Genomic DNA, 9,246 nt, shown 5'->3' on the forward strand with positions numbered 1-9,246 from the left:
AATAAGAAAGCAGTATTATGCCTCTGAACCTCTGTGTAGGATGACAAAATGTATACCCTACAGAATATTAGTTGTGAACAATTATTATTGCTTTAAGTATATCGCCCTTTTAAGAATAGGACATTACAGTGTCTGCCTCACAGCACTAGAGACTTTGGTTCAATCCTGACCTTGGGTCATGTCTGTGTGTGGAGTTTACACATTCAACCTGTGACTATATGGGTTTTCTCTGAGTGCTCCAGTTTCCTTTCGCATCCCAAAGATTGCCGACTGACTCCCTTAACTCCCCCATTCTATGTAGGTGACTTGTAGATTCTGGAGAGAATTGAATAGAAATCAAACCTGATTAAGATAGCATTACTGTAAATTGGTGGTTGATGAAGACTTTGTGGGCTGAAGAGCCATTTCTGGGGTTTATCTCTTTCGGTCTATATGTCAATCTGCTCTCTGCATTGCAACAGTTTACTGATGAAAGTTCCAGCAATGTGTTTGGAAGAAAACCACAGTGAAAATGGTCAAATTTAATTTTCTGCTCAAGACTGTTGTTATGAAGTCAGAAGGATTGATCATATAACCATACAATCTGGTAAAGATTTTTTTATTTTTTAAATTAATATTTTTATTAGAAGCAGTGTACAGCAGTATAAACCGCGGCATATGACAAAATACATTTTTATTGTGCATCTTACATTTTAAATTTGACAAAAATGAAATATAAAAATAGAGAAAGATTAGATTAGATTAGATTAGATTAAACTTTATTAATCCCCTTATTCAGGGGAAATTCTGATGTCCTTGCAGCACACCAATAAAAATACAACACAGCATTCAAAAAGAAGTTCAACACAAAAACATCCCCCCACAGTGATTCCCACTGTGGGGGAAGGCACAAAGTCCAGTCCCCATCCTCTTGTCCACCCAAAGTCGGGCCTATTGAGGCCTCCACAGTCGCCGCCACGGCGCCCGATGTTCTTGCCGGGTGATGGTGCTCCGGCGTCGGGAGAACCCCCAGCGGCTTGGGGTGCCAGGAACGGCCGCCTTCCCACCGGAGACCGCGGCTTTCAAGCCAACAGACCGCGCCGGACGGAGCTCCGCACACTGGCGATCTCAGCAAGAGATCCCAGGCTCCGGGATGTAACGTTCAGCGTCGCAGCTGGCCGCTCCACAGAACCGCGGCTCCACAATGTTCTTATCGGCGGTCCCAGCATACCGGAGTTCCAGCGCGGCGACCCAGGAAAGGCATCGCCCGCTCCGCAATAGCGCTCCAGCGCTGCGCCGCCGCCAAAGCCGATGTTCTGCGCCGCCGCCAAAGCCGATGTTCTGGCCAGGTCCCCTCATGGAAACGTCGCTCCAGGACCCGCTGGTAGGCCGCAAGGACAGGTCGAAGTCGCTGCTCGGAGGAAGGCAACCCCTCCGACCAGGTAGGGACTCGAAAAGCAGTTTCCCCCTTCCCCCCCACCACCCCCCACACATAAAAAGATTAGGCCCCCTGACTACACACTCAACGTACTTAAAATAATAAAAAAGAGTGTAATCACAGAATGGATAAGTAAAAACTTAAAAAAAAATAAGAAGACCAAAACGAAAAATAATAATTAAAAAAAAGACCAAAAAGTGTTGATATACCTGCTACATTTCTCACCACACCCATCACCCTGTCCGTAAATCGGTTTAATTCCGAAGTTGTGTTGCACCATACTATCCTTGTAATGAATCAATGAAAGGAGACCATACCTTTGAAAATTGCTCTGAATTTCCTGCTAAGACGAGTCATATCTTCAAGATGTAGCATCTCAGACATGCCTGTGATCCACATTTTAAGAGTTGGGGTAGATGCATTTTTCCAAAATTTAAGTGTAAGTTTTTTTTGCCATTATCAGGCCATAGTTAAGGAAACGTCTTTGACAATCTGGTAAATATTAGCTGTGAATCAAATCTGGAATCCTGCTGGTCAATGTAGTTTGCTGAAGTTAAAATGTGAATATGCATGAGATTTCAACTTGTGAGCAACTAGCACCCTCTATTGTATATTTGGTGAAGAACAAATCTCATAAGTGTGGAAGAAGTGGGCAAAAGTACATTAGATGAATAAAGGCCATGACAATTACGGGGACAGAAAAGCAAGTGAAGACTGAAGAGCAATGGCAATTCCATGAGGAGTGAGGTGGTTAGAAATGAATGACCAAAGCCTGAGCATTCTTAGGCCGAACAATGACAATAATTCTGATGGAGATATGGGCATATGGACCAGTGGCTCATTAGACATGTTATGCCATACAAGGGTGGTGTGGTGGCGCAGCGGTAGAGTTGCTGCCTAACAGCGCTTATAACACCAGACCCGGGTTCAATGGTTCAATGGTCCTTTATTGTCATGTGTACCATTTAAGGTACAGTGAATTTGATTTACCATACCGTCATACCAGAAAAAAGCAACAAGACACAACTACGTAAAAGGTAACATAAACATCCACCACAGTGGCTCCCCCACATTCCTCACTGTGTTGGACGGCAATAAAGTCTTACCTTCTTTCCTCCTTATTTTCCCACGGACGGGGCAGTCGAACCATCCGCAGGCAGGGCGATGGAAGCTCGCACAGCCGGTGATCGAAGCTCCCGACTCCGGGTGCTGTCTGTACGGAGTTTGTACGTTCTCCCCGTGACCGCGTGGGTTTTCTCTGAGATCTTCGGTTTCTTTCCACACTCCAAAGACGTACAGGTTTGTAGGTTAATTGGTTTAGTATAAATGTAAATTGTCCCTAGTGTGTGTAGGATAATGTTAATGTGCAAGGATCGCTGGTCGGTGCGGACTCGGTGGGCCAAAGGACCTGTTTCTGCACTGTGTCTCTAATCTAATTTAAAAGAAGTTTGTGGAGAGAGGTGGCAAGAGGGAAAACAGGGAAAATCATGCAGTAATTTTACTCTATTGCATGCTGGCCCATTGTTTTGAATCTGTTTCCAATTGAAAAAGTGGATAACAGACCAAATGCCCATAGAATTAAATATTGGAACAAACAAGCAAAAAATCAAAGTGCTGGAGGTACTCAGCAGGCCAGGCAGTCCCAACCCAAAACATCATCTGACTATTTCCTTCCACAGATACAGTCTGACTTGCTGAGTTCCTTCAACACGTTATTTTTGTTCAACACTCTCGCATCCTCAGTCCCTTGTGTCTCCATTGGAGCTGTCTCCCTTGTGTCTCCATCTTGGTGTCTTCTGCTCACTGGTTTTGCCTGCCATTTGCTGCCTGTCAGTGCATATGAAAAAAAGGTAATATTTTCTCTTTATGAATCCCCCAATGTCACCACATTTTGTATGTTTCAAATCCTGAATTATACAAGGACTGAGTGCGATGTAAAGCTTTCCCCAGGGTAGGCAAGAAACAAGACTGGACCCCAAAGGGCAGAAATGATCATGGGCAGTTAACAAAACCATGTCCCCAGGTTTTGCAAGCTACACAAGCTATTAAAGCCTTTGGATGTATCTGAAAACCCTTGATTTTCAGAAGTATTCAAATGACTAAACAACGACAATAAAAAAAACAAAAGTTATACCTTCAAGATGGACTTTCAAATCCAAGTATTATGTTATAAATTTGACATTTTTCGGTATAAACCGGCATGTGCAGTTCCTTATTAGATTTTTAAAAATGACTGCAACATTAAAAAAAGTAATTATTCAGTATATTTTAGAACTAAATGATATAGCTTGAAACTGAAATCACTTTTAAATCATTAAAAACAAGAAAGCAAAACAATTATGCAGAAAAAAAATAAAATTTTATAGAGCCAAAAGAGTCTGTGGATGCTGGAGGTTGGAACAAAACATAAATTGTCGGTGGGACACTGTGGGTCAAAAAGCAACATCGGTGCAGGAAAAGGGGTGGATGGCATTTCAGATCGAGAGCCTGCATCACAATTGAGTGTATAGGGAAGATAGTGAGACGGGCTGATAGGTGATAGGCAGAAAAAGCAAGGTGTTGGCACACAATATCCATGCCAAACATTGATGCTCAGACCTCTTATCTGCCTTCACATAACCCTCTATTCGCTGCATATCCATGTACCTATCCAAGTGTCTCTTCAATGCCACTATTGTATCTGCCTTCACCACCACCCCTGGCAGCACATTCCTGACTCTCAGCACCAATGTGTAAAAAGACTTGCCCCGCACATCTCCTTTAAACTTTTCCCTTCTCACTTTTAAGCTATGCCCTCTCACGTTTGATTTTCCATCCTGGAAAAAAAGGTTATTTTCTCAATTATTCCCAGATTATTTCTCAATTAATCCCAGATTATTATCTCAATGGGGTTAGGTTAGGTAAGGGAGAGGTACAGCGAGACCTGGGCGTCCTTGTACACCAGTCACTGAAAGTTGGCGTGCAGGTACAGCAGGCAGCGAAGAAAGCTCATGGAATGTTGGCCTTCATAACAAGAGGATTTCAGTATAGGAGTAAGGAGGTTCTTCTGCAGTTGTATAGGGCTCCGGTGAGACCACATCTGGAGTATTGTGTACAGTTTTGGTCTCCTAATTTGAGGAAGGACATCCTTGTGATTGAGGCAGTGCAGCGTACGTTCACGAGATTGATCCCTGGGATGGCGGGACTGTCATATGAGGAAAGATTGAAAAGACTAGGCTTGTATTCACTGGAGATTAGAAGGATGAGTGGGGATCTAATAGAAACATATACAATTATAAAAGGACTGGACAAGCTAGATGCAGGAAAAATGTTCCCAATGTTGGGCGAGTCCAGAACCAGGGGCCACAGTCTTAGAATAAAGGGGAGGTCATTTAAGACTGAGGTGAAAAAAAACGTTTTCACCCAGAGAGTTGTGAATTTGTGGAATTACCTGCCACAGAGGGCAGTGGAGGCCAAGTCACTGGATGGATTTAAGAGAGAGTTAGATAGAGTTCTAGGGGCTAGTGGAGTCAAGGGATATGGGGAGAAGGCAGGCACGGGTTATTGATAGGGGACGATCAGCCATGATCACAATGAATGGCGGTGCTGGCTCGAAGGGCCGAATGACCTCCTCCTGCACCTATTGTCTATGTTTCTATGTTTCTATGTTCTGACTGCCTCCCCTATCTATGCCTCATAATTTCATATACTCTGGCATTCTAGAGAAAACAATCTAAGTCTGTCTAACCCCTTCCTATAGCTAATACCCCTTAATCCAGGCATCATTCTGGTAAACCTCCTGTACACCCTTTCCAAATCCTCCACCTCCTTCCTGTAATAGGGTGACCAGAACTGCACACAATACTTCAAACCCAGCCTAATACTCCAGTCTAACCAAAGTCCTATAAAATAGCATCATGACTTGAATATGAGAAACGATTACCCATGCCCAAAGTTAGAAAGTGTAGCTACTTGAATATATGATTCAAGATGTTTGAAATAAAGTGGGATACCTAATTTCCTCTATTATGTTCCCAAAAGCAATGCACAGAAAGTGACATCAACACACGCAAAAAATGACAAGGAGATGTTTGCAAAGCTGATTTATGACTGAAAGTGCTTGGTCAAACATTTGGGGTGACTCAGAAATGGTCAGAATAATGTTACACTTTAGAAAAAAATGACTGCTGCATAATGTGATGCTTTTGGATTTCTATGCTATCATTTGATAGGACATTAATCAGCTGCTACATTAGTTTCTGTTGAAATAGCTATTACACTCAGATGTAATATAAAAACAATTGATATTTATCATGTTAAATAACACGCATTTATAACTTGTTGATTGAATGCCAAGGTATTACTGCTAACATAAACCTGTAAAAGTAAGAGGTGAGTTAGGATATATTAGGACATTCTTTCCATGGCTCTAAATCAATTCATACCAACTGCAATCAGTTTCTATCTGATCGCTACAGTATTTGGGCAGCCCTTGCTTGTTAATATTGAATATACGCCCACAACACAAAGCTGTTTCCAAATGGTGCCAAATGGGCAATCTCACACAATGAGGCCACGTTTATGGACTGGTACAAGTAAAATCCAAGGAGGTCATTTTTAAAGGTGGAATCAATTACTCGGGAAATGCAGAGTGAAGTTACTTTAGTCTCCAACCTGTGCTATATCTGACCTGGGAATACTTACTGTTGATGCTGCTGTCCAAAATCGGAAGAGGGTTTCCATCCCTCATGCATTTAAAAACATAAAATTTAGTTGAAAAAGAATGTTCTAATAACAGTTTGGCACAATGATTAATACTATAATAGAAAAGCACTGTGGCTATCGATGCTGAAATAACATCAATGCTGTTCCCCTTGTATGTAGTTATAAAAACATCTCCACTAAACTACCAAGTCAGAGAATTTTTAGTTGGGGAATAGTGAAATTAATTACAAATATGAGACAAGGATAAAGTTAAATTTTTTTTTTGCATGAGACTTCAAACATAGAAACATAGAAAATAGGTGCAGGAGTAGGCCATTCGGCCCTTTGAGCCAGCACCGCCATTCAATATGATCATTGCTGATCATCCAGAATCAGTACCCTGACCCTGCTATCTCCCCATATCCCTTGATTCAGTTAGCCCAAAGGGCTATATCTAACTCTCTCTTGAATACAATGACATTCTGTTTAAATGTATGTAACATGTGATAGGTCATTGCATGGACATGTTTAAGATTAGGAAGATGATTTATCATCTTTCATTCTTAAAATTAAGCTCTTTATTTAAAACATATGTAATTTCATGCACTCAGGGACCATATGTTTATCTGGCATTTTCAACAGGAACAATGAGATTGTCTTGATTAGCTTTAGAATTCTTTGGTTAGGTTGAAATCCACTTCATAACTCTAAGTAGCTGCAAGTATTTTGTTCTCAATTATGGTTAGTCTAACATTTAAATAACAGACGGGACATTGATTTTAGATGACCCCATGTCTGATTAATTATAAAAAATAATCCACGTTGAAGTTAACGCCATAGAAAGAAAAGCACATGAGAATTAGAATCAACAGATGGAGCATGAACTGCACATATTTCCTTTGTACAGCACTTTCTATTTTACTTCACCATGTTACGAGGTGTCTGAAGTCTAAACATCGGTAGCCTATGTCTTACTGTGTGGTTCCTGTTTACAGAATCAAGCTCTCTGGGTTTTATCCATTACAAGTGAGAGTTTGACTAAGGATTCCTACTGGAGAGTATACTTGAATGCTGCTGTGTTATTTGTAGAGCCTATTCCAACACTCCTCTCTCACACCTCAATAACATTATTTTTGCTCGTTTAAGGGTCTGTCCCACTTACGCGACCTTGACTCGCAAATTACGCGACCTCGTGGTCGCTTGAGGCGTACGGGCACCGTATGGCCGCGCGGGGCCGGTCCCACTTAGAAGCGCGGAGGGGTATGGATTTGTGCGGGGCTGGTCCCGATATCGCGCGGGGCTCCGAAATTCCTGCAGTGACCGAAATCTTCGTGCACCAACGGCCTGTCGGCCTGCGTATGCACGCAGGTGCATTGCGGCCGTACGCAGCGTCTTGACGTCGTACGCAGCGTCTTGACTAGCGCGTGGCGTTGTGTGATGACTTCACCAGCCCGGCGTGGCGTTGCATGATGACGTCACCACCCGACGCCGTGTGACGCCCAAATTCAGTCGGCCCGCCTCCTGCCCAGCTGATTTGTAAGCACGACGTAAATGACGTCACGCGCGAACTTAGCGAGAACTTCGCGCGAACTCCGCTTCCGTTTGGTCGCGCCAAACGCACGCAATCGCATGCAAGTGGGACAGGCCCTTTACGGATAGGCAATCCTTTTGTCTCTCTCTTTGCTGATGGTCTCCTGGAACCTTGTCTTCACTTAATTTTTCAACACTATCCTTCCACTTCAATTTCTAATTAATGTATAAAACCACATGCTTTACATCCTACCTATATTTCAAGTAAACAAGAATCATACTTTCCTAACAAACCCATTTTCTTCTCAGAATTGTGTAAATTCTTTATCCTCTCTACATCGTTTCCTGTCATTTTCTGTCATCACAATTGACACAGTCTTCCAACCAGAAATGTTGACCCCATTTTTCTTTCCACAGTTGAATATTACTAACGTTTCTATTTCATATTTCCAGCATTTGCCTAAATATTTTAATAGTCAGCCTCTCTTATTGTAATGATGCAGGGATAGATACAGCTTATTCATATTTTTTCCGAGCAAAGGGAAACAGAGAAGTTACCTGGGATTACATTCGAGGTCAAAGCAGCAGGATGTAACATTCCACAGGATGCTGCAAGTGATTTGTGATCTCCCACTTGATACTTCTGCCAAATGCAGGGGTTTGTGGGCTTGCAGTGACCCGCAAAGTACTGAGATATGTTTTATGCAGTGATTCCAGATGTTGATATAGATTTCTCAGGAGAATAAATATGTACCAACTGTTTATTACGCCCATTGTGTGGCATTGTAGAAAATATTCAGTCTGAATTCCTCAGGACTGAGCACTATATCAATTGCAGATAGATTTAGATTCTAGATGCTTATCTCTAACTGTAGTATTTTGTATACCTTATGTAACATATGACATCTGTGTGTAATAATGTGCATATGGTATTTAATCTTGATATGCTCTTTGCCAGAGGGAGTAGTTGATGCAGGTACAATAACAACACTTGAAAGATATTTGGACAGGTATGTGGATAGGAAAGGCTTAGAGGGATATGAACCAAACACGGGTGAATGGAACTAACTTAGATGGGGCATCTTGGTCGGCATGGCCGGGTTAGGCCAAAGGGCCTGTTTCTGTGCTGTTAGACTCTATGACTCTATATGCAAATAAAAATGAATACAACAAATATATTTAAACAATAAATAATCTTATGTAATGGGTTTGTCTGCAATTAGGAATATGTCTTGAAGTGTGACTTGCGTCTTGAAAGAAAATGTAATTGATTCGTTTCCTTTTGATGTGGTAAATATTAAAATGTTTCTCTCTTATATGTGTCCATTTTATTTTCACAGGTATTGTTATATTGTTCTTAGTTCCCTTCCTATTCATCTTTACCAGCTTGATTCATATTGTTCATGTGTGTTGTATATATTTTTTCAGGCTTTACTTTTTCATCTTTTACTGACATATTTCTCTGTAGCTATATAGTTCAAGTTTGCGTTTATTGCCACTTAAGCAACTGAGGTACAGTGAAATTTGAGTTATCATACAGCCATACTAAGTGAAAAGCAACAATACACACAGCCATATAAAATAAAATTTAACATAAACATCCACCACAGTGGAAT

Source organism: Amblyraja radiata, chromosome 1, assembly GCF_010909765.2.
Source record: "Amblyraja radiata isolate CabotCenter1 chromosome 1, sAmbRad1.1.pri, whole genome shotgun sequence".
NCBI classification, from domain to species: domain Eukaryota; kingdom Metazoa; phylum Chordata; class Chondrichthyes; order Rajiformes; family Rajidae; genus Amblyraja; species Amblyraja radiata.